Source organism: Anabrus simplex, chromosome 3 (genome assembly GCF_040414725.1).
Source record: "Anabrus simplex isolate iqAnaSimp1 chromosome 3, ASM4041472v1, whole genome shotgun sequence".
NCBI lineage: Eukaryota > Metazoa > Arthropoda > Insecta > Orthoptera > Tettigoniidae > Anabrus > Anabrus simplex.
This window is the reverse complement of record NC_090267.1, coordinates 499,512,475-499,537,398: the sequence shown is the minus strand read 5'-3', so window position 1 is coordinate 499,537,398 and position 24,924 is coordinate 499,512,475. Positions and strand designations below refer to the sequence as shown.

The 24,924-nt window shown below is 44.9% G+C and overlaps 3 non-coding genes across 3 annotated transcripts; all 3 read right to left on the bottom strand.

Moving 5' to 3' along the window:
• Positions 1-299: 299 nt before the first annotated feature.
• TRNAN-GUU (transfer RNA asparagine (anticodon GUU)) lies at positions 300-373 on the bottom strand. The gene has a single exon. It is a non-coding gene; the product is annotated as a tRNA-Asn (tRNA).
• Positions 374-21,562: 21,189 nt separating this feature from the next.
• On the bottom strand, positions 21,563-21,636 carry TRNAN-GUU (transfer RNA asparagine (anticodon GUU)). Its single transcript has one exon. It is a non-coding gene; the product is annotated as a tRNA-Asn (tRNA).
• Positions 21,637-24,562: 2,926 nt separating this feature from the next.
• Positions 24,563-24,636, bottom strand: TRNAN-GUU (transfer RNA asparagine (anticodon GUU)). Its single transcript has one exon. It is a non-coding gene; the product is annotated as a tRNA-Asn (tRNA).
• Positions 24,637-24,924: the final 288 nt, after the last annotated feature.

Here is a 24,924-nt window from a genome sequence, read left to right as displayed (position 1 = left end):
CTTGCGAGTTGATCTTCTTCATTCTTCTCCATACCCACATTTCAAAAGATTTCAATCTTCTTCATTCCTCCCTTCTCAAAGTCCAAGCCTCAGCCCAATGAAGAGCAATGCTCCATACAAAGCACTTCGCTAACCTCTTGTTAAGGTCCATATTCCGTGGCCCACTCGTCAGTACCCTTTGCTTCATGTATGCTTCATTGGCCATTGCGATGCAGCTCTTCACTTCAACTAAACAATATAGATCACTTCTGATTGTTCTTCCTAAATATCTGAGTGCAGATACTTGTTCTGTTTCTTCACGCCCCCGGGTGGGCTCGAACCACCAACCTTTCGGTTAACAGCCGAACGCGCTAACCCATTGCGCCACGGAGGCTTGCAAGCAACGTCTCATATTACAGTATACATTGTGATAAGAGAAGGAGATTTGCATTGAGCTGGCTGGTCCTACAAGGGAATGATGAGCTATTGTCCGTTTATTTTTCGTTTATAAAGATGGTCCACCCTGCTTATGTGGTGTAGTTGTTAATGTTAATAGCTGGAACCCCGAGAAGCACGGAGTATTGGGTTCGATTCTCGACTCTGCCACGAGAATTGAAAAAATGTACGATGGCAGGTACGTGTTGATTCAGCCCCAAGATGTCAATTGAGTAGGGGGGGGGGGGTCGATTCCCATCTCAGCCATCCTCGAAGTGGTTTTCCGTGGTTTCCCACTTCTCCTCCAGGTAAATGCCGGAATGGTACCTAACTTAAGGCCACGGCCGCTTCCTTCTCTCTTCTGTGCCTGCCCTTTCCAATCTTCCCATTCCTTCCTCAAGGCCCCTGTTCAGCATAGCAGGTGAGCCCACCTGGGCGGGGTACTGGTCATCCTCCCCAGTAGTATCGCCCGACCCAATATCTGAAGCTCCAGGACATCGCCCTTGAGGCGGTAGAAGTGGGATCCCTCGCTGAGTCCGAGGGAAAAGCCGACCCTGGAGGGAAAACAGATTAAGAACTAGAGGAAGAGAAGAAGAAAAAGAACGTGCCAATGCTCTTTTTTTTTACAATTAAGAAATATGGTTTAATGTCCACCTCTGTGGTGGAGTGGAAAGTGTGATTAGCTGCCACCCCGGAGGCCCTGGTTCGATTCCCGCCTCTGCCACAAAATTTGAAAAGTTTTACGAGGGTTGGAACGGGGTCCACTCAGTTTCGGGAGGTCAACTGAGTAGAGGTGGGTTTGATCCCACCTCGGCCATCGTGGAAGTGGTTTTCCATGGTTTCCCAATTCTCCTCCACGCCAATGCCAGGATGGTACCTAACTTAAGGCCACGGCCAAATCCTTCCTTCTTCCTTGTCTATCACTTCCAATCTTCCCATTCCTTCCTCAAGGCCCCTGTTCAGCATAGCAGGTTTTTTTTTCATCTGATTTATTTACATGTAATAGGTAATACGTAAAATGATTTCAACTGTTTAACAAATGAACACACAATTAGATAGAGAAAAACACAACAGGAAACGTCGTTACAACTTCGTATTGCCTAATGTTCGTTGATTATTTGAAGTCTCAGAATATCACAATAATTCACATCTGTACTTGACAAGAATTAACAAATAACAAACGAATGAATCACACAAACGTATATCACATTTTTATACAGTCTATCTTAGTTTGTTTCTAAATTTAGTTTAATTTACTCTTACTTCCAGCATTGCACACTTACAGAACACTACTTAGCTGCTCTACATATTCTCCCAGCCATCGCTTCCTTTGCGGACATTGAATGCGCATTAAAACATAGTCACTTATCTCGGACATTCTGTCGAGGGCACTGTAAGGCTCAGAAGATTTCAGCACACAGTCGACGTAACAACCTAACAGTAACACGACAGCACTGTTCAGTTGCGGTGGTTGGAAGCTAAATACAGGGCGGATCACCCATTCAGGTGCCTTGTATGTACTCGGACGTTCGATGATACACTTTAGCGTCTGTTTAAATTTATTCCATGTCAGTCGAATCTGCGTACAAGTTGTAAGTCAGTGTTGGATTGTATCTGTATGTTGACAGACGTTGCACAAGTCCGTCTCCAGCATATGAATGTGATGAAGTCTGCTGTTTGTCGGTATAATGTCATGGATTACTTTATACCAGCTTTCTTTTACTGCGTCTGGAAGGATGCGATGGGAGATATTCCTCTATACTCTATTCCAGTTGATTACCGTAGCTGCTTTCGTTATGTGTGGGGCTAAATACTGTTGAGAGAGTATACAGCGATAAACTTTTTTCGTTGAGACATCTGGAGATGTGACGACGTCTTTTGGCATATAACTCAGCTCGACTCTCAGATATCTTGCGTGAGGTGCATGATGATGGATGTCATAATACGCTGGTGGGTTAATGCATTGTGGAAGACTGCACCATCGCATGAGGAAGTTCTTCGATTTATGAGAAACAAGGTTTTTGCTTTCTCTTTGACGTCAATTAGTCCCAGCCCACCCTGGGATTTAGGTAAGGTGAGTGTACTTCTGGCAAGTCGTATTAGTGATCCTTGCCAAATGAACCAACCAACAACCGAAATTAGACATTTACCAATCATCCGTGGCATGGGAAGAATTTGGCTCAGATACCATATTTTGCTTAAGCAGTACATATTCACATACATTATTCTTTGTTGCAAGTGGAAAGATCGATACCTAACCTGTTCCAATATACCCCTGACTGAATGCAAAGCATCGGCCCAGTTCTTTTTGATCATCTTGTACACACTGTTAAAGCAGGTTATTCCCAGAATTTTAGTTTCTTGTGTTAATGTTACACACTCTGGAAGTGCCGATTGGACTCGGCCCAGTTTCCCAATCCACATCGCCTTTGTCTTCCTTGGGTTCAGCTGAGCCCCGGAAAATCTCCCATAATCCTCGATTACCTTGAACAAATGCTGGATATCAATGGTTTGATCGAATATTATAGTAACGTCATCTGCGAATGCGACAATATCCAAATTGCTAGGACTGAACGTTTGCTGTAGATTGCTAAGAAGGGGTTCTAGAGATAGAACGAAGAACAACATAGACAGCGGACACCCTTGCCGTACTCCTCTGTGGATGTGGATTGGCCTTGTTAAATAACCATTTATATTAATCTTTGAAGAGCCTCCATTAATAATTTTGCCCACGAGAGTCGTGAATTGAGTGTCAAAGCCAAGGGCATGGAGTGTTTCAATTATATATTTGTGGTTTACCCTGTCAAATGCGTGGTCAAAATCTAGTGATATTAGCAGTTTCTTTTTATTGTTGACCAATGACTCGCTTATAATATCCCGAATGACACATAGAGAATTTATTACACACCTTCCTGGTATCGCACCAGACTGGTGTTCGGATGTGGCGTCCTCCATAAACGCAGTTAGTCTCTTTTTCACACATTTAGTTAATAGCTTATAGTCAAAATTTAAGAGCGTTATGGGCCGAAAGTCAGATAACTTGGTTGGATTTGTCATCTTGGGAAGAAGGACCACAAGGCCTTCTTTCATCTTGTCGATGCTCCTTTCTGGATCACAGGCATCATTCATTGCTGCAACAAGTTCGTCGCTAATGATGGACCAGTATGTCATATAAAAAGCTCTTCCTAGACCATCGGGACCAGGAGATTTATTCGGTGCGCTTTGCAATATTGCCTGCTGGATTTCTGCTAAGGTGTTGTCTTGGGTCAAACTTTCTTGTTCCCTATGCTGAATTCTTCCTCTTATACCATCAAAGAAGGGGTGTTGGTGATTTATGATGGTGGGCGGCTCTTCGTTATACAAGGACTGAAAAAAGCTTTCCGCCATTTCTTTTATTATTTCGGGGCTACTCGTTATTTGTCCATTAGTTGTTTCGATGTCATGGATGTATTTTTTGACGTCCTTTCCTGCAATTTCTTATAAGGTGGTAACTGGAAAGAGACTCGTTGCCTAGAACTTGACGATCTTGCGCTTGAATTTTCAAACCTTCCATTTCTCGTCGCTGTATCGTTAGTAGCTACGCTCTTGTTTTCTTTATTCTTCGATAGGTGTCAGGGTTGGAGGATCCTCCTTATATAGCTGTCTTAAGCATTTATGGTAGAATTCTGTCGTGTGGTTTAAGTGCCTTCTCCTCTCAGCACTGTATGACTTCAATAGCCAGATTGTGCGAGGTTTAGCGTATGAAATCCACCAATCAAGAGTATCTCTATACCGGGGTATGTATGTTTTCCATTTTTGCCATTCAGCGAAAAATCTTTCTTTTAAGTCCATGTTCTTCAAAATAGAGTCATTTAACCTCCAAATTCCTCGTCCGCGTCTAGGTCCCCATTCAGGTTGTCGGATCTTACAGATAAACGCACAATGGTTTGAAAATTCCACTGGGCAGACATCTGTTTCCCTCACGTGTTCTTTCAGTCCCCCGCTGACATATATTCTATCTAGACGAGAAGCGCCACCTGAGTAATAATACGTATATCCAGCTGACCTCTGTTACTTCATTTCCCATGTATCTTTTAGACGTAGCCCTCTTATTAAATTAGATAGCGCAGGACATCCCTGGAACTGTCCTGTTTGGTCTTTGGGTGATAATACTGCGTTAAAATCACCTCCAAGGATCATATTGTCTCTATGTCTGTAAATAAGTGGAAGGATGTCTGTGGTATAGAACAGCCGTTTTTGCGTCCTTGCTTGTGATCCGGATGGGGCATAGATGTTTACAATTAGTAAGTCCCGAATACGTATGCTGATACCTCGAGAATTTGGCAGAAGCGCTGTGTCCGAGTATGCTATATTGTCCTTAATGTATATGGCTGTACCGCGTTTGTGCTCGTTAACATTAATAATTTTATCGTATCCAGGAATGGGAGCAAGATCTTCGGTTGCCACTTCTTGCAACATAACGATATCCACGTCCTGGTCACGAATAATCTGTTTAAGGAGCGACTGTTTACTTGCAGTTTGAATACAATTTATATTTAGTGTCATCAATGTGTATGTTAACAGCATAATCGTGAATATATACATGTTTCTTCTCCTAATAAATTAAACGGGGATGGGGAGGAGGGACTCTATCGTCTATCTCCTACTCTACTCCCCTGTAGCCGCGGGTCTCTGCTGTTGTATGGCTTCTGTGTTTCCTCCCTCGAGGGTCTATGTGTTTTTACTTTTGTTTTGCTTTTCGAAAGTGCAACTTCTTGGGTTGATGTTTCGTTTGTCTTCAAGCTGTCTTGATTCCCTGACCTCGTCTCTTCTATTTCCATAAGATTCGAGGTTTCCGCTTCGATCTCATCAGCCCATTGCATGCTATTAGTCGTAGTGTCTAGAATAACGCTCTTGTTCAGTGGTTGAATACCTATGTCCCTCTCTCCTGGTTTCTCTAGTGTCCTAGCATTTATTGTATTCTCCGCTTCCGTGTTGACAAGTGTGTTTACAAGTTCCTGTTCGTGGTTGTGTATGAGAGCAAGTTCTGTTCCGACATGACCTTCATTCTTGTGTTGACTACTATCGGATGTTTGTTGTTGCTCTTGTTCGTCTTGTGCTGATAGCTGTATTTGTTGCGGTGTGGATATGTCGTCTGGTGAGGCTGCCTGGCTGTGTTGGCGATAAGGCATTGGAGTGAGTAAGTGACTCATCAACTGCGTGTTGGTCTGCATCCCGTGCTTGTACTGGGGCAGGTTTGTCCGTGGGAGGTATGCTTGTGGGTATAGTATCCACCTCTAACACAGCGGGTGAATCAGTGTGATGTTCCCTTTCCGCAACGATATCACCGAGTAACCTTGGCCCTGTTTTGTTGTCGTTCCCACCTCGCCGTATAGGGCAATCTTGTCTAAAGTGATCCGTAGCGTTGCAGTAAAAGCAAGATTTAGGTTGCCCTTCATATATTACCTGCGCTTTATATCCCTCTATGGCCACGATGGGTGGTATGGCAGTTTTAAGTTCTATTCGCATAGATCTGATACCACTGTAAATGTTATAGATGTAAGTTGACCGGGCGAGTTGACCGTGCGCGTAGAGGCGCGCAGCTGTGAGCTTGCATCCGGGAGATCGTGGGTTCGAGCCCCACTGTCGGCAGCCCTGAAGATGGTTTTCCGTGGTTTCCCATTTTCACACCAGGCAAATGCTGGGGCTGTACCTTAATTAAGGCCACGGCCGTTTCCTTCCAACTCCTAGGCCTTTCCTATCCCATCGTCGCCATAAGACCTATCTGTGTCGGTGCGACGTAAAGCAACTAGCAAAAAAAAAAAAAGATGTAAGTTGAAGACCATCTTTCATTTCTAATTTCCCTGACTTTCCCATACTTGTTAAAAAATGACATTATTTTCTCGTTCGGCATTTCTATTGGTAGGTTCATTATTCGGACCAACTTACTATCATCATCTGCACATGTAATAACAACATCAGAGAAGGAACCATTACATTTTCGTACCTGTGATTTTCCGTTTGTAGTGAGTAATATCTTCTCCATCAGTAGTTTGCTGGTTAGCTTGATGTAAACAGCGGTTTCCAGAATATCGAGTTGAATGGCTTCCAGTTGATCCACGGTAAGTTTTAAGGTTTGTTGAATCCACTCATGAATTTCTGCTGGCCCCGGTTTATTTGTCTCGTCGGTAAATGCACATTTTATTGTATTTCGCCTAATGCTATTGGTTGCCATTGTCACTGTACTGTACTTTACTGAAAAATATTAACGCACCAACTTCACATGCAAGGAAGGCAGAGTACAGCGAACCGCTCTCTGCCACAGCTCACACCGGACTAGGTGAGGCCACTTGGGCGAGGTACTGACTCTATTGGGACCGTGCGAATGGAGAGAGGTGCGCTCTTGCGATTACCTCAGAAAACGTTTGATGGGGTAAGCTCACTGATCTCTATACCTGGATGGCTGGTAGCTTGGGTAGCAGTAAGCCGAATAGAAGATGACCGGCGTAGTAAGATGGCAGCGAGCGCACGGTGCAGTAGATCACGAGGAGCGCGCTTGCTTTGTTTATGCTTAGTTCAGTGACGCCAGGTCTCTTGATTGTAGTTCCACGAGTCTTCTGTGCTGTGTTATTGCAAAGTAAATAGTAGTGTATTTTACGAATTTAGGTTCGTTGCCTTGTAGTATACTTGTGGATTACAAGATTCAATTTAAATATGTACGTGTTTATCTGAAATATGAATGAAGAAACATTCTACGGGGTATTAACATACCGCAGTGTTCAGCTTATGGATGTAGAAACAGAACCGATCAGCAGAAGGAGAAATCATTTCATTGGGGAGTTTTATACTTTACATAAGAATCTTCCTAGGGTAGTGTTTTGAGTTTTAGGTTTATTGTATCTTTTATCGCATATTCCGGGAGCAAAATGGCAATAAATTTTTGTAGGTTTCCTTTCTCGAGACCCGAACTTCTAAGATCATGGATTAGGAGTATCAGGCGGGAGAATTGGGAGCCTTCTAAAACAGCTGTTCTCTGCTCGGATCACTTAGAGGAAGACTGTTTTGATAGAAATGGACAAACTGTACACCTTAGAAGTGATGTACAGCCAACTGTTTTCAATTTTACTGAACACTAACTGCAAGTAAAGATTTACCTTTTTTTTAATTTCTCATAATTAAACTGACGGTTTCGATGAATAGACGTGACCTTATTCTTAGAAAATGAAGTCTGGAGGAATTCTAGACCTTATTTACATCAGTAATAATTATGGGTTTCAGACACTGGAGTGGTGGGAGAAGGGAAAGTGTGGTGGGTGTTTGGGGCTATCCCATTATACTATTCGTGGTACTTGGGACTCATTTAACTGGTGTTACATATTTCTGATGATGACTATCAATATCGCTTTGCTAGCTGAATTTAATTAAAGAGGTCTGTAATAGTAAATTAAGCTGCAGGTAATGTGATATATTGACAAGTTTTGAATATTTGCTGGTTTTATAAATGTGTACATTTGCTTCAATGATATTTTAATTTGATAATATGCGCGTTATTTCATGGAAACAGGAAACAGAAATTCATTATCAAGCACCGATTACGATATGTCGAATCTAGGCCTGTATAGTGAGCTACGTTTATAGGTACATCATTTTAAGAATGCATAATTTCGTGACATACACGTATACAATTTACAGCAATGTTTCCAGAAACTGGTTTTCACTCGTATTGTGTTACCGATCGCTAATTGCATGTATTCAGCACCTAAGTTAATATTTGTCGGCCGTTATTATACACTCATGTTTATTGCTATCCCGGAGATTTACTCACCTCGGAATGACGTGTCAGAGATCCCAATGTCCTTATGCTTTGAGTGAACATGTCTCTATATTTTTAATTATTCCAATGCGCCATTAATTGCGACTTCAAATTGACTATATTATCATTGCTTCCCCATAAGGAGAGCTCTAGGTTGGGTACGCCAACCGCGCGCTCAACTTGGCGTACTTTCTCCTGCAGCGGAGACCTGCCATCAGCGATCCATGCATAGAGATCAGTGGGTAAGCTGCAAGCCAGCGCTCGAGTTAGTTCCTAGCGGTGTTAACTGAAAGAATGGAGAATCGAACGAGTAAAAGTAAACGAAACTTACACTCATCTCCCAGCAAGGAATTGACATTAACATTTATTGTAGGGGACTTCTCCTTCAAATTAAAATGAACTAGCCTCGTTGTGTCCACCCTGTTTTATTATGAGACATAAGGTGGGTTTTACAGCATGGTAAGCCTCTCAACGTTGGCCAAAAAGAGAAAGCAATGTCTCCTCAACCCCTGATAGCGTTTGGAACCGAATACAATGTATCTTTGTTACTGTTAGTTTTCTGCATTGAACACTTTGAAGTACGTCAGTGAGCAAAATAAAAAGATAAAAGTGCATACACGTGCCCCTCATTGTGACACTACCGGTACCCGTAACGACATATTCCGAATTAATGGCAGATAATACTGAAAATAAAGCCTTTCCAATAAGGGAATGGTAGTACACAGGAATTGCTCATGCCTTGAAATTTTCACAGTGATACTTCCTTTAGGAGAATGTACAAACAGTTCATATAAGTTGATGTTCAAAACATAAATGGATACAGGACGAGTTCGACAGCCGTAGTGGAAGGACGTGTTCCTCCCGCTCGCTCTCTCTCTCTCCTTACCAGGCGCTCTGTACTTTCCCAGTACCAGTCAGGCAGCTGTACTTGTTAGTACATCTTCGAAGGAGCTTTGTCTAAGCTGAGCACTTCTCAGTGCTCGCTTCTCTCTTTCAGGATTTTATTTCAGGATGGCCACGACGAACTTCAGGGACGGTCCCCATGGCATGGCGTTGGCGAAAGGAGTTATCTACAGGGGAGGCCGCTTCTACCCAACGCGGCAATGGATGGAGGACCACCCCGAACCGAAGACACCGCCCTCACCGTAGGAGCAGGACGCGTCGCAGACCGAGGTGGAGACGGAGCCGCACAGGGACGGGTGCGACCCCCCTGAAGGATTTTTCTTCTCTGAGGGCTATACCGATCCGGAGTATGAGGCGCTGCTCGTCTACTACAGGCTAGGTCGCCCTGTTCATTCCGAACGGGCCCTAGTACTGGACAGAGTGCGGCGCCCCCTCCAGGGAGGCAGGAGGCTACCGACCACCATGTCCGTGGAGAGCTTTCTACCAGGAGGCCTCATCATAAGGCATCACGACCAGGAGCGGATGCACGACGTGGAGATGGAGCTCTCTACTCTGTTTCAGGTCGTCCGTCTACCTGGGAGGGACAGCGTGCCAGGGACGAACGCCGGCGCCCTCAGGAGGAATGCTGAGCCGGAGACCAAGGAGGCCATCACCCAGACGCCGAGGAGGCTAAGGCATAGGGCGGTTAACACCGACCTAGTCCAAGCCACCCAGCCGGAGACCACCGACGCCACTACGGAGGTGGAGCATGCATCCCCCTGGCGCCGCGACTGTGCGACCCAGGCTGAGCGACTCGGAACTGCGAAGTGGACGCAGACCGCTCCTCCAAGGGCCACCTCCACGAAGTGGTCACAGACCCGGGCCTACCAGGAAGGGCCTGTGACCCGGGCGCAATCTAGGAAGGCGCCCCTGATGGCGGATGGCAGCACAGCAGTGGAAAAGGACGCCCCATGGCGTTCGGAGACTGCTACCCAGGCCCAGCCTGCCATCGTGTCTGTCGAGCTGCAGACCTCGATGTGCGCCCTCCAGAACCGGGAACGCAGTCGAGTGTTAGCACCGACCGACGCCGACGCCGCCGCCGCCAGCCAGGAGAAGGAAGAAGACGGCGACGCAGCGGAGCCACCAGCCACCCCGGGGTCACCAGGCCGGGAGGAGGGCCACCAGGACGAGGCCTCTTCCCCTGCCGAGAAGAAACCCCAGGGAAGAAGAAGACGACGACGCCGGACCAGGAAGCAGAAGGCGACGCCGGCCCATCACGAGAGGACTGCCCAGCTGAAACCCAGGACAGCAGTCGACCGAGGAACCAATCAGGAGAGGACCTCAGCAGGTAGCGGCAGTCAGGTGAGAACAGAACGTCCCCCTCAACAGCTCTTGCAGTGTTTCCGCTGTTTGAGGTGGGGCCACCGACAGGTCAGCTGTGGGCTCCAAGTAAGGTGCAACCGTTGTGGTGGTGATCACCATTACACGGCCTGCGCTACACTTAGGGAGGCGCCGGTGTGCGCCAACTGCGCGGGGGGCCACCCGGCCTCCCATCGCAGTTGCCCTGTATACCGGGCCATGGCGCGGGCAGAGAGGAAGGAGGCCCGGCGCCATGTCCCACAACCATCCAGCAGGTCCCCGCCTCGGCGGGCTTGGCCTCATTCTCCGGGATTGGAGACTGGGTACGAGGGACCTCAAGGGGGTCGGGCGGTGCGGCAGGCACTAGTGGCTATTGCCGCATGGCTCGGCAACCGGCACGGCCCGCGCTAGTCACAGCAGTGCCCAGAAGGACTGATCCCCTGAATAACTGGAATGGCGAGGAATAGGCTTATGACGGTGCATGATACCTATTCCCAACTAACACAATTACCTGGACCTCTCCAGAACCACATCCTTGCATGTGCTATCTACAAAATGTCAGGTTTTACATGTAGGCATCTTTCTATTTCCGCCTATGTGGTTTTGTCCTGACCCTTACTACCTGATTACACCACTATTGATACCCACCACCACATCTGGCCTGGTAGCATGCTGAGCATGGGGACAGGCAGATACTCCTGTAGTATCACACTTCCACTCCTCCCTGCTATCTTTTTCTTCTTAGAACTAATAGCATGTCGGAGGCCATGTAGATTGAGTCGATGGTCACGCGGGGGGAGCGGGCTTCGGGGGCCCCCCGAAGAAAAAAAAAACATAAATGGATATCTGCACTTGGGTGTAGTAGACGTGACAATCCCTAATATTAATTTCACCTTGTTGTGTCACACAAAAATACGGCACACTGCTCCGTTTCTCTTTAATAATAGGCTTTCTTTTACACGAAAAAGGACACTTAATTTCCAGGAGAGAAAAGCCATTGGGATGAAATACTATCTCGTCTGGACTCGAACACAGCAATGGGTTCTCTACTTTGATACACACTCCCACTTGTTTTACAAAACAGTCATTGAGTTTGCAGTACTCAGCCACCGCAAGTTGTTCAGTGTTCCTACCGTACATCATCGCAGGAGTGTTAAGAGATGTGGAAATTAGAAATGACCTTGCAAGCTGATCATAATCACCACCTCTCAGTGTCTTAATCTGATCAGCTTGTTGGCTGGCGTAATTTTCTTTGTTTGAACCATGCAGCACAGCGATATTGAAACCCTGTGTCAAATGCAATTTTGTACATCTGTTCTGTTGTAAATGTAACGTCCGCCTCTGTGGTGTAGTGGTTAGCGTGATTAGCTGCCACCCCCGGAGGTCCGGGTTCGATTCCCGGCTCTGCCACGAAATTTGAAAAGTGGTATGAGGGCTGGAAGGGGGCCACTCAGCCTCGGGAGGTCAACTGAGTAGAGGTGGGTTCGATTCCCACCTCAGCCATCCTGGAAGTGGTTTTCCGTGGTTTCCCACTTCTCCTCCAGGCGAATGCCGCGATGGTACCTAACATAAGGCCACGGCCGCTTTCTTCCCTCTTCCTTGCCTATCCCTTCCAATCCTCCCATCCCTCCACAAGGCCCCTGTTCAGCATAGCAGGTGAGGCCGCCTGGGCGAGGTAATGGTCATTCTCTCCAGTTGTATCCCCGACCAAGAGTCTGAAGCTCCAGGACACTGCCCTTGTGGCACTGTGGCGCTGTGTCCGAGACACTTGATCAAATCCTCAATTTCGCTACGTTCTACAGCACCATCTATAACTTTTTGTAGAATGGAACTTGCCACCACATTCGGCACACTCAATATGTTTCTACTCGTTGGTACAAACAAGTTTTTTCGATTCTGTTTGTTCAGCAACGTGGACGTATGGTTTCACCAGTTCTGCTATCTTCTCTCCTTTCGAATATAGGTCCTTACGAGGACACTTAGGTTTACTTTTTCCATTGCTGCACTATGGTTGTTTTGGAGTAGTCCCTCTCGGAGTTAATAAAGGAACACCAAGCAGCAATGTCCTTACAGCGTTTCAACTGATCTGCTTTGCATCCTCAATCACCGTCAACAATGTTCCTGTTACTGTCAATGTGAAAATAAATAAAAATTCTTATAATGTAGAATTATTTATCGCATCACCTTTAGGAATTAAATATTTTTGTTATAATCTTTGAACCATCTCATCATCATTCACAGCTTAGCCCACCTGCGCGTGGGAAGTACACTCAAGAAGAAGTTGTCGCCATGAATTGCGGGTCGGTTGTCCTTCCTCACTCATTATTTATAAAGTGAAAATCTGTCGGGATTTGAACCACAGTCGCCGGAGCTTGAAACAAGCCGCTCGCTACCTCCTTTATAATATAGTAGAATAAGTGAGAAAAATTGGCTTGCTTTTCCTATGTTAGCTTCGCTGCTAGCCTCTGACTTTAGTGACCGTGGTTTGAACCCCAGTGTCACTGAAGTGCGATTTTCAGTTGAAAGAATTGTGTTTCAAGAAAGGCATCCGACTCTAAATTCATGATTACAACTCGTATAGGACTCAGTGTAAGGAATGGTCCCGCGCAATGATTCAATAATTTATAACTATAGTTATTGTGAATAAATAATTAATTAACAATTTCCCGAAATAGGAATAAAATATAGTAAATACCTTAATTTCAACGTTATATGGTGACTGATTAATTCTCAATTCCCTTAGACACTTGCCGTATATTTCTTGCCCTAATCTTTCCTTCACGTCAAAGACATGGTTACTGCTATTTAAATCTGCATCTTTCTTTAGCGTGGATTCCCGGAAATAATCTGAGTGTTGCACTGTCTGAAACCCCACATAAATTATAGCGGTCACTGCTACAGTCGAAGCCTTTATTGTCCGGCTTTACCTATGTATTTTACAATCACAAGTCAAAGCTTACTGCCCTGGTTGTAATGAACTGCACTGTCAATGGTCTCGTGACTACCCCATCAAACGACTGCAGCTGTTTCCGTTAGGGGCGCTAGCTACTTAAAATCTCAGCCTCAATTCCAAGACAGTACCCTAAAACATTATATTACTACAAAAATTCTGCCGCCGAGATCTTACTGTTTCAGTGCCCCCGCAGCCGTGCGGCGCCGTACCGCCACTGAGGTGGGGTACGGGCCCACTCCACTCCAGTGAGGTCAACCACTGTACGGCGAGCCGGAGCCCTCCTTCCGGCCAAGGCTGATGTGCGGCGCACCTCCTGCAACCTGCTCGAGGACTGTAAACAAACTTCCCATCTGCGGTGTGCTTCACCACGACTACCCCTCTCATAGTAGCGGGGGAGAGGTATCTCAGGGTACTTGAGGGGTCCAAGCGGCCTCCACTGGACACAAGCAGCGGCGGCATGTCTTGTCGTCAAAATTAATCGGCAGCTAATGTATTTCAACAGTTACATGTACACTTTATTTCTTAATTAATAATTGCTTCAATACAACCTTTGGTGGACTTAGAAAAATTTTACTTCCATGGATTAATGTTTTGTTTCGCAATTCTACTACAACAAAGAAACTCTAAAGCTGGACTTAAACTAGTCACATCCATCTATATCAAACAACTTGAGAGACCTCCGACTACAAAAAAATTAGATTTTCTCTTCTAAATTATTCTTGAACTAACCAGCAACAAACTTGGACTTTGTTTTGAACATTATTTTTTCTTCTGTGCCACCCCTTGGAAGGACCTTTGGGGAGGGAGGTCTGTACTGGGCGGTACACCTCTACGACGCAAGTTCAAATATTGCGCCAATTGAAACTTCTCTACCGGAGAAACCCGGAACTTTAACCACCGAACTAACTCTTCTGGTTATCAGAAGATGTCACTATGTGGTTTTGATTTGCTTTTGTTTCTCATTAATCAAGAAGTGTGGACTTTCTGTAACATATGTCTCTACCCAAAACTATGGTAATACACTCTGGTGCAATGGAATGAACTCTCTTCAAGAAATTTTGTATTCATAAGTTTTGTCTTTACTAAATTTTGTTCTGTGGTTTGTGGGTTGGCAACATTAATCCTTTCTTTCCGCCTGTTTTGAATTTATCCAATCCGTAATTTCTGTAATTAGTTTTCCTCCAATCATTGCTTTCTTCTTCGAATTTCCATGTGTAATTATTAGTGAACCAATAAAATTGGGGGGGGGTTGTCTTCTCGTTCCTGAAAGGTCTCGAATTTTCCACGAGGGTATAAAAGCTGCTGATTTTCTTGTCTCCGCGCCACTAGTATAACATCTAACTCAGTGTGTGTAAATATGTAGCAGGGGGCGGGAAGCGCCTCGTTCGTCAGACAGCAGATCTTCAACAAGGTAATGGCATTTTAACATCTTTATTTCTTGCTAGCTCAGCAGTTCAACTATCGGGGAGGGTTCGAAACCTTTAATATGTAAACTAATAAACATGTAATCCCTTTTCCTGGTAAACTTCAGTTTTCTTGAACTTTAATTCGGGGATAGAGAGTGCTTCACCCTCTCGAGCTCCCCTTCGTTTGAAATTGAGGTGACTACGTTTTTGTAACCGTTTCTTCTCTTCTTTAATGTATTAAAGTATTCTCATACGAGTCACCTCCCTAGCTTGGGATTAGCCCCTGTGTATCGGCCTAGAGCCACTTAGGTTTTAAAATGTAGATTTAGGAGTGCAAATTCACGCCTCCATCCTTTCTGTTTTGGGCCATTTAAATTAACCTAGTTTTTGCACACTAACGCCCAGTAGATTGGGTACGAGATACCTCTGTTTCTTTATTATGCCTTGATGGCAGTTTGTGTAAAAGTCTGTTATTGCCTTTATAGGCTTGAAAGATCGAGAGCGGGTCAGCTCTTTATGGTGTTGTGGTAAAAGGGCCTTAGAGAGGATTGAGATGTAAAGTCGGGAGCTAATGCTCCAGGTAATTAAGGGTTTTCTGCCCTTTGGTATTTTGTGAGCTCAGAAATTATACTTGGGGCTCGAAGCCCAGATCTTGTAATAACCCCCCTCAATCTTGTGATTTCTTTGTACCTGATTTTGGCTTGTTGTTGACTTGTTAAGTTTTCAAATTCTATCTAAACTTCGGTTAACTCTTGTTGTCTATTCAAAATATAACCTTTATTTAAATTTTAAATTCACTTTTCGGACTTGTACTTAGACCCATTACAGCCCGCACCTTCTTTCACCTCTGACTAACACGGATAACTCCGTAACAAACATGATTTAATGTCCGTCTCTGTGGTGTAGTGGAAAGTGTGATTAGCTGCCACCCGGAGGCCCTGGTTGGATTCCTGCCTCTGCCACGACATTTGAAAAGTTTTACGAGGGCTGGAACGGGGTCCACTCAGTTTCGGGAGGTCAACTGAGTAGAGATGGGTTCGATTCCCACGCCAGCAATCGTGGAAGTGCTTCTCCGTGGTTTTCCACTTCTACACTTCTACTCCACTTAAGGCCACGGCCAAATCCTTCTTTCGTCCTTATCTACCCTTCCAATCTTCTTATCCCCCGTAAGGCACCTGTTCAACATAGCAGGTGAGACCACTTGGGCGAGGTACTGGTTCTAGACAGTTGTATACCCCGACCCAAAGTCTCACGCTCCAGGACACTGCCCTTGAGGCGCTGGAGGTGGGATCCGTCGCTGAGTCCGAGGGAAAAACCAACCCTGGAGAGTAAACAGATTAAGGAAGAAATATGATTTAATAGGCTGAAAATATATAGGAGAGGGAGAGAGACACTATATAGACAAGGAGGTCGCCGATGAGGGGTCAACTCGAGAGTTTCACCAGGCGTCCCCGGTGTCTACACAATATTTAAAAAATTCCCGTAATGCCGAAGAACAGTACTTTAATGTAGCCTCAAACCTGGCCACTAGTTGTGAACGAGAGAATTGAATTGAATTGAATTGAATTTATTGATCGTGATTTACATGCCACTGAGGCTGATAAGCCCCTCTATGTAGCGTCTTCTTATAATACAATACAGGTTTATGAACACTGTAAATTCTTGGATAACCTATTTTATGTACGATGGAATCGAGGTACAGATTTCGAATAAAATTCGTCACCCTCCCCCGGGTGGGCTCGAACCTGCAACCTTTCGGTTAACAGCCGAACGCGCTAACCCATTGCGCCACGGAGGCCGGTCACCGGTGTACTACATTTCAAAAAATTAAATGTCATAAGAGAGAGTTTTACATTCTGCAGGCTGATCTCACAACGTAAGAACATGCCGTCCGCCTTTGTGGTGTAGTGGTTAGTGTGATTAGCTGACACCACCGGATTCGATTCCCGGCTCAACCACGGAATTTGAAAAGTGGTACGAGGGCTGGAACTGGGTCCACTCAACCACGGAAGGTCAATTGTGTAAAGGTGGGTTCGATTCCCACCACAGCAATCCTCGAAGTGGTTTTCCGTGCTTTTCCACTTCTCCTCCAGGCAAATGACGGGATGGTACCTAACTTAAGGACACGGCCGCTCCTTCCCTAATCTATGCCTGTCCTTTCCAATCTTCCCATTCCTTCTTCAAGGCCCTTTTCAGCATAGCAGGTGATGCCACCTTGGCGAGGTACTGGTCATCCTCCCCAGTGGTATCGCCTGACCCAAAGTCTCACGCTCCAGCACACTGCCCTTGAGGCGCTAGAGGTGGGATCCGTCGCTGAGTCCGAGGGAAAAACCAACCCTGGAGGGTAAACAGATTAGGAAAGAAAGAAATATGATTTAATAGGGTGAAAATATATAGGAGAGGGAGAGAGACACTATGCAGACAAGGATGTCGCCGATGAGGGGTCAACTCAAGAGACCTTTAGCCTCGTTGTGTCCACCCTGTTTTATTATGAGACATAAGGTGGGTTTTACAGTATGGTATGCCTCTCAACGTTGGCCAAAAAAGAGAAAGCAATGTCTCCTCAACCCCTGATAGCGTTTGGGACCGAATACAATGTATCTTTGTTACTGTTAGTTTTCTGCATTGAACACTTTGAAGTACGCCAGTGAGCAAAATAAAAAGATAAAAGTGCATACACGTGCCCCTCATTGTGACACTACCGGTACCCGTAACGACATATTCCGAATTAATGGCAGATAATACTGAAAATAAAGCCTTTCCAATAAGGGAATGGCAGTACACAGGAATTGCTCATGCCTTGAAATTTTCACAGTGATACTTCCTTTAGGAGAATGTACAAACAGTTCACATAAGTTGATGTTCAAAACATAAATGGATATCTGCACTTGGGTGTAGTAGACGTGACAATCTCTAATATTAATTTCATCTCGTTGTGTCACATAAAAATACGGCACACTGCTCCGTTTCTCTTTAATAATAGGCTTTCCTTTACACGAAAAAGGACACTTAATTTCCAGGAGAGAAAAGCCATTGGGATGAAATACTATCCCGTCTGGTCTCGAACACAGCAATGGGTGCTCTACTTTGATACACACTCCCACTTGTTTTACAAAACAGTCATTGAGTTTGCAGTACTCAGCCACCGCAAGTTGTTCAGTGTTCCTACCGTACCTCATCGCAGGAGTGTTAAGGGATGAGGAAATTAGAAATGACCTTGCAAGCTGATCATAATCACCACTTCTCAGTGTCTTAATCTGATCAGCTTGCTGGCTGGCGTAATTTTCTTTGTTTGAACCATGCAGCATAGCGATATTGAAACCCTGTGTCAAATGCAATTTTGTACATCTGTTCTGTTGTAACTGTAACATTTGCGATATAAAATAGTTGCACATATTGAGGCAATAAATCGAGATAATTCACGGGTTTGATTGATAAGTTAACAGAGGTCATTTTTGTAACAAAATAGCACCTATGGACTGCATGGGTATTCTGAGTTTGTACTTCGTTCAGACACTTGATCAAATCCTCAATTTCGCTACGTTCTACAGCATCATCTATACCTTTTTGTAGAATGGAACTTGCCACCACATTCGGCTTTAAGCATATCAGTGAGGACACACTCAATATGTTTTTACTCGTTGGTACAAACAAGTTTTATTGAAAGTGGTTGATTCTATTCGTTCAGCAACGTGGACGTATGGTTTCACCAGTTCTGCTATCTTCTCTCCTTTCGAATATAGATCCTTACGAGCACACTTAGGTTTACTTTTTCCATTGCTGCACTATGGTTGTTTTGGAGGAGTCCCTCTCAGAGTTAATAAAGGAACACAAAGCAGCAATATCCTTACAGCGTTTCAACTGGCCTGCTTTGCATCCACAATCACCGTCAACAATGTTCCTGTTACTGTCAATGTGAAAATAAATAAAAATTCCTATAATGAGGAATTATTTATCGCATCACCTTTTGGAATTGAATATTTTTGTTATAATCTTTGAACCATCTCATCATCATTCACAGCTTAGCCCGCCTGCGCGTGGGAAGTACACTCAAGAAGAAGTTGTCGCCATGAATTGCGGGTCGGTTGTCCTTCCTCACTCATTATTTATAAAGTGAAAATCTGTCGGGATTTGAACCACAGTCGCCGGAGCTTGAAACAAGCCGCTCGCTACCTCCTTTATAATATAGTAGAATAAGTGAGAAAAATTGGCTTGCTTTTCCTATGTTAGCTTCGCTGCTAGCCTCTGACTTTAGTGACCGTGGTTTGAACCCCAGTGTCACTGAAGTGCGATTTTCAGTTGAAAGAATTGTGTTTCAGGAAAGGCATCCGACTCTAAATTCATGATTACAACTCGTATAGGACTCAGTGTAAGGAATGGCCCCGCGCAATGATTCAATAATTTATAACTGTTACGGAGATATTCGTGGTAGTTAGAGGTGAAAGAAGGTGCGGGCTGGAATGGGTCTAACTACAAGTCCGAAAGATGAATTAAAATTTCATTAAAGGTTATATTTTCAAAACTTAACAATGGTAACATAGAATTTTGAGCGTACAACAAATAACAACAAGTTAACCAGTTTCCACTAGGGGAAATAACAAAGAAAATCAGGTACAATGCCGCTTTACAAAACACCAGTTAAGTGGTCTTTACAAATTCTGGGCTACGGGCCCAAATTAATCAATTCTTGAGCTCTCAGCTCACAATCACAAAATATCAAAGGGCAGTAAACCCTTAATTACCTGGAGCTCTTGCTCCCGCTTAATAATACCAAAAAGAGCGGACTTGCTCTCAATTTGACAAGCCTATCAAAGGCCCCAACAAACTTCACTACTATCTGCCCTCAAGGCACACAAAGAAACTGGGGTATTTAATACCCAACCTACAGGACCTTCGCATGAAGAAAACAAAACATCAGGTTAAGTTATGGCACAAAGTACAGAAAGGACTGGAGACGTGAACTTGCACTCCTAAATACAGAATATTAAAACCTAAGTGGCTCTAGGCCGATACACAAGGGCTAATCTCAAGCTAAGGAGGTGACTCGTATAAAAAAAAAAAAAAAAACAACGTTAATACATTAAGGAAGAGAAGAAACGGTTATGAAAATGTAGTCACCTCAATTTCAAAATGAAGGGGAGCTCGAGAGGGTGAAGCACTCTCTATCCCCGCTTTACAGTTAAAGAGATTGTAGTTTTTACCTAGAGATAAAAGGGATTTACATTTTAAAGAGATTGGTTACATATTAAAAGTTTCGAACCCTCCCCGAGAGTTAAACTGCTGAGCTAGCAAGAAATAAAGATGTTAAAAGGCCATTACCTTGTTGAAGAACTGCTGTCCGAAGAAAGAGGCGCTCCCCGCCCCCTGCTACATATTCAGACACTACTCTAGATGTTACTGAAGTGGCCTCGAGACAAGAAAATCAGCAGTTTTTAAACTCTCGTGGAAAATTCGAGACCTTTCAGGAAAGAGTAGACACAACCCCCAATTTTATTGGTAGATAAATAATTACACATGGAAATTCGAAGAAGAAAGCAATGATTGGAGGAAAATTAATTACAGAAATTAGTGATTGGTTAAACTAAAAACAGGCAGAAAGAAAGGATTAATGTTGCCAACCCACAAACCACAAAACAAAATTTAGTAAACACAAAACTTATGAATACAAAATTTCTTCAAGAAGGTACATTCCTTTGCACCAGAGTGCATGATCATAGTTTTTGTAGAGACATCTGGTAGAGAACGTCCACACTTCTTGATCAATGACAAACAAAAACACTTCATAATTCACACAGAGCCTTCTTCTGAGAAACTGTTGAGTTAATACTGTTTTTAAAGTTCAGGTTTACTCCTGTAGAGGAGTTTCGATTGGACCAATATTTGAACTAGCGGCGTGGAGTTATTGTGAATAAATAATTAATTAATAATTTCCCGAAATAGGAATAAAATATAGTAAATACCTTAATTTCAACGTTATATGGTGACTGATTAATTCTCAATTCCCTTAGACACTTGCCGTATATTTCTTGCCCTAATCTTTCCTTCACGTCAAAAACATGGTTACTGCTATTTAAATCTGCGTCTTTCTTTAGCGTGGATTCCCGGAAATAATCTGAGTGTTGCACTGTCTGAAACCCTACATAAATTATAGCGGTCACTACTACAGTCGAAGCCTTTATTGTCCGGCTTTACCTCTGTATTTTACAATCACAAGTCAAAGCTTACTGCCCTGGTTGTAATGAACTGCACTGTCAATGGCCTCGTGAGTGCCCCATCAAACTACTGCAGCTGTTTCCGTTAGGGGCGCTAGCTACTATAAAATCTCGTGCGCGCACGTTCCCGATACAGTTGTATCCCCCGTCCCAAAGTCTCACGCTCCAGGACACTGCCCTTGAGGCAGTAGAGGTGGGATTCCTCGCTGTGTCCGAGGGAGAAACCAACCCTGGAGGGTAAACAGATTAAGAAAGAAAGAAATATGATTTAATAGGCTGAAAATATATAGGAGAGGGAGAGAGACACTATGCAGACAAGGAGGACGCCGATGGGGGGTCAACTCAAGAGACCTTCACCAGGCGTCTCCGGTGTCCACACAATATTAAAAATATTGGCGTGATGCCGAAGACCAGTACTTTCACGTTGCCTCAAACGTGGCCACTAGTTGTGAACGAGAGAAAGAGAGATTTAATCAGAATTCTTGTAAAACCTATCTTATGTACGGTGGAATCGAGGTACAGATTTCAAATAAAATTTGTCTTCCGCCCCCGGGTGGGCTCGAACCACCAACCTTTCAGTTAACAGCCGAACGCGCTAACCCATTGCGTCACGAAAGCCTGTGAACGGGGTACTATATTTCGGAAATTAATATTAATTGTCATAAGAGAAACTTTTACATTCAGCAGGCTGATTTGACAACGGAAGGACGTTCCGTCCGCCTTTGCGGTGTAGTGGTTAGTGTGATAAGCTGACACCCCCGGATTCGATTCCCGGACCTACCACGGAATTTGAAAAGTGGTACGAGGGCAGGAATGGGGTCCACTCAACCACGGAAGGTCAACTGAGTAGAGGTGGGTTCGATTCCCACCTCAGCCATCCTCGAAGTGGTTTTCCGTGGTTTCATACTTCACCTCCAGGCAAATGCCGGGAAGGTACCTAACTTAAGGACACGGCCGCTTCCTTCCCTCTTCTATTCCTGTCCTTTCCAATCTTCCCATTCCTTCCTCAAGGCCCTTGTACAGCATAGCAGGTGAGGCCACCTGGGCGAGGTACTGGTCATCCTCCCCAGTTGTTTCAGCCGACCCAAAGACTGAAGCTCCAGGACACCGCCCTTGAGGCGGTAGAGGTGGGATTCCTCGCTGAGTCCGAGGGAAAAACCGACCCTGGATGGAAAACAGATTAAGAACAAGAGGAAGAGAAGCAGAAGAAGAAGAACGTGCCAATACTTTTTTTTTTAAATTTATAATTAATAAATATGATTTAAAGTCCGTCTCTCTGGTGTAGTGGAAAGTGTGATTAGCTGCCACCCCGGTGGTCCTGTTTCGATTCCCGCTCCGGATATGAAATTTGAAAAGTTATACGATGCTAGAACGGGGTCCACTCAGTTTCGGGAGGTCAACTGAGTAGAGGTGGGTTCGATTAACACCGCAGCAATCGTGGAAGTGGTTTTCCGTGGTTTTCCAATTATCCTCCACGCAAATGCCAGGTTGGTACCTAAATTAAGGCCACGGCCCCTTCTTTCTTCCTTCTCTATCCCTTCCAATCTTCCCATCCCCCGTAAGGCCCCTGTTCAGCATAGCAGGTGAGGCCACTTGGGCGAGGTACTTGTTCTATACAGTTGTATCCACCGACCCAAAGTATCACGCTCCAGGACACTGCCCTTGAGGCGCTAGAGGTGGGATCCGTCGCTGAGTCCGAGGGAAAAACCAACCTTGGAGGGTAAACAGATTAAGAAAGAAAGAAATATGATTTAATAGGATGAAAATATAATGGACAGGGAGAGAGACACTATGCAGACATGGAGGTCACCGATGAGGGGTCAACTCGAGACTTTCACCAGGCGTTCCCGGTGTCCACACAATATTTAAAAAAAATGGCGTGATGCCGAAGAACAGTACTTTAATGAAGCCTCAAACTTGGCCACTAGTTGTGAACGAGAGAGAGAGAGATTTGATCAGAATTCTTGTATAACCTATCCTATGTACGATGAAATCGAGGTACAGATTTTAAATGAAATTTCTCTCCCGCCCCCGGGTGGGCTCGAACCACCAACCGTTCGGTTAAGAGCCGAACGCGCTAGCCCATTGCGCCATGGAGGCTTGCACGCAATGTCTCATATTACAGTGTACATTGTTAAAAGAGAAGGAGTTTTACATTTACCTGGCTGGTCCTACAAGGAAAGAATGAGCTATTGCCCTTTTATTTTTCATTGATAAAGATGGTCCACTCTGCTTATGTGGTGTAGTTGTTATTGTTATTAGCTGCAACCCCGCGAAGCATGGTGTATTGTATTCGATTCTCGACTCTGCCACGAAAATTGAAAAAATGTACGATGGCAGGTACGTGTTGATTCAGCCCCGAGATGTCAATTGAGTAGAGGGGGTTCGATTCCCACCTCAGCCATCCTCGAAGTGGTTTTCCGTGATTTCCCACTTCTCCTCCTAGCAAATACCGGTATGTTACTTAACTTAAGGCCACGGCCGCTTCCTTCCCTCTTCTGCGCCTGCCCTTGCCATATATTCCCATTCCTTCCTCAAGGCCTTGTTCAGCATAGCAGGTGAGGCCACCTGGGCGAGGTACTGGTCATCCTCCCCATTAGTATCGCCCGACCCAATATCTGAAGCTCCAGGATACCGCCCTTGAGGCGGTAGAGGTGGGATACCTCGCTGAGTCCGAGGGGAAAGCCGACCCTGGAGGGAAAACAGATTTAGAACTAGAGGAAGAGAAGAAAAAGAACGTACCAATGCTCTTTTAATTTACAATTAATAAATACGATTTAACGTTCGCCTCTGTGAGAGGAAAGTGCGATTAACTGCCACCCGGGAGGCGCTGGTTCGATTCCCGCCTCTGCCACGAAATTTTAAAAGTTTTACGAGGGCTGGAACGGGGTCCACTCAGTTTCGGGAGGTCAACTGATTAGAGGTGGGTTCGACTCCCACCTCAGCCGTCGTGGAAGTGTTTTTCCGTGGTGTCCCAATTCTCCTCCTCGCAAATGTCAGGATGGTACCTAAGTTAAGGCCACGGCCAAATCCTTCATTCTTCCTTGTCTATCACTTCCAATCATCCCATCCCCTGCAATGCCCCTGTTCAGCATAGCTGGTGAGGCCACTTGGGCGAGGTACTGGCTCTATACTGTTGTATGACTCGGCGCAAAGTCTCACGCTCCAGGACACTGCCCTTGAGGCGGTAGAGGTGTTATCCCTTGCTGAGTCCGAGGGAAAAACCAACCCTGGAGGGTAAACAGATTAAGAAAGAAAGAAATATGATTTAATTCGCTGAAAATATATAGGAGAGGGAGAGAGACACTATGCAGACAAGGAGGTCGCCGATGAGGGGTCAACTCAAGAGACCTTCACCAGGCGTCTCCGGTGTCCACACAATATTAAAAAAGATGGCGTCATGCCGAAGAACAGTACTTTAATGTAGCCTCAAACGTGGCCACTAGTTGTCAACGAGAGAAAGAGAAATTTAATCAGAATTCTTGTATAATCTATCTTATGTACGATGGAATCGAGGTACAGATTTCAAATAAAATTTGTCCCCCGCCCCCGGGTGGGCTGGAACCACCAACCTTTCGGTTAACAGCCGAACGCGCTAACCCATTGCGCCACGGAGGCCTGTGCACGGCGTACTACATTTCAAAAATTAATTGTCATAAGAGAGAGTTCTACATTCTGCAGGCTGATCTGACAACGGTAGAACGTGCCGCCCGCCTTCGTGGTGTGGTGGTTAGTGTGATTAGCTGACACCCACGGATTCGATTCCCGGCTCTACCACGGAATTTCAAGAGTGGTACGAGGGCTTGAATGGGGTCCACTCAACCAAGGATCGTCAGCTGAGTAGAGGAGGGTTCGATTCCCTCCTCAGCCATCCTCGAAGTGGTTTTCCGTGGTTTCCCACTTCTC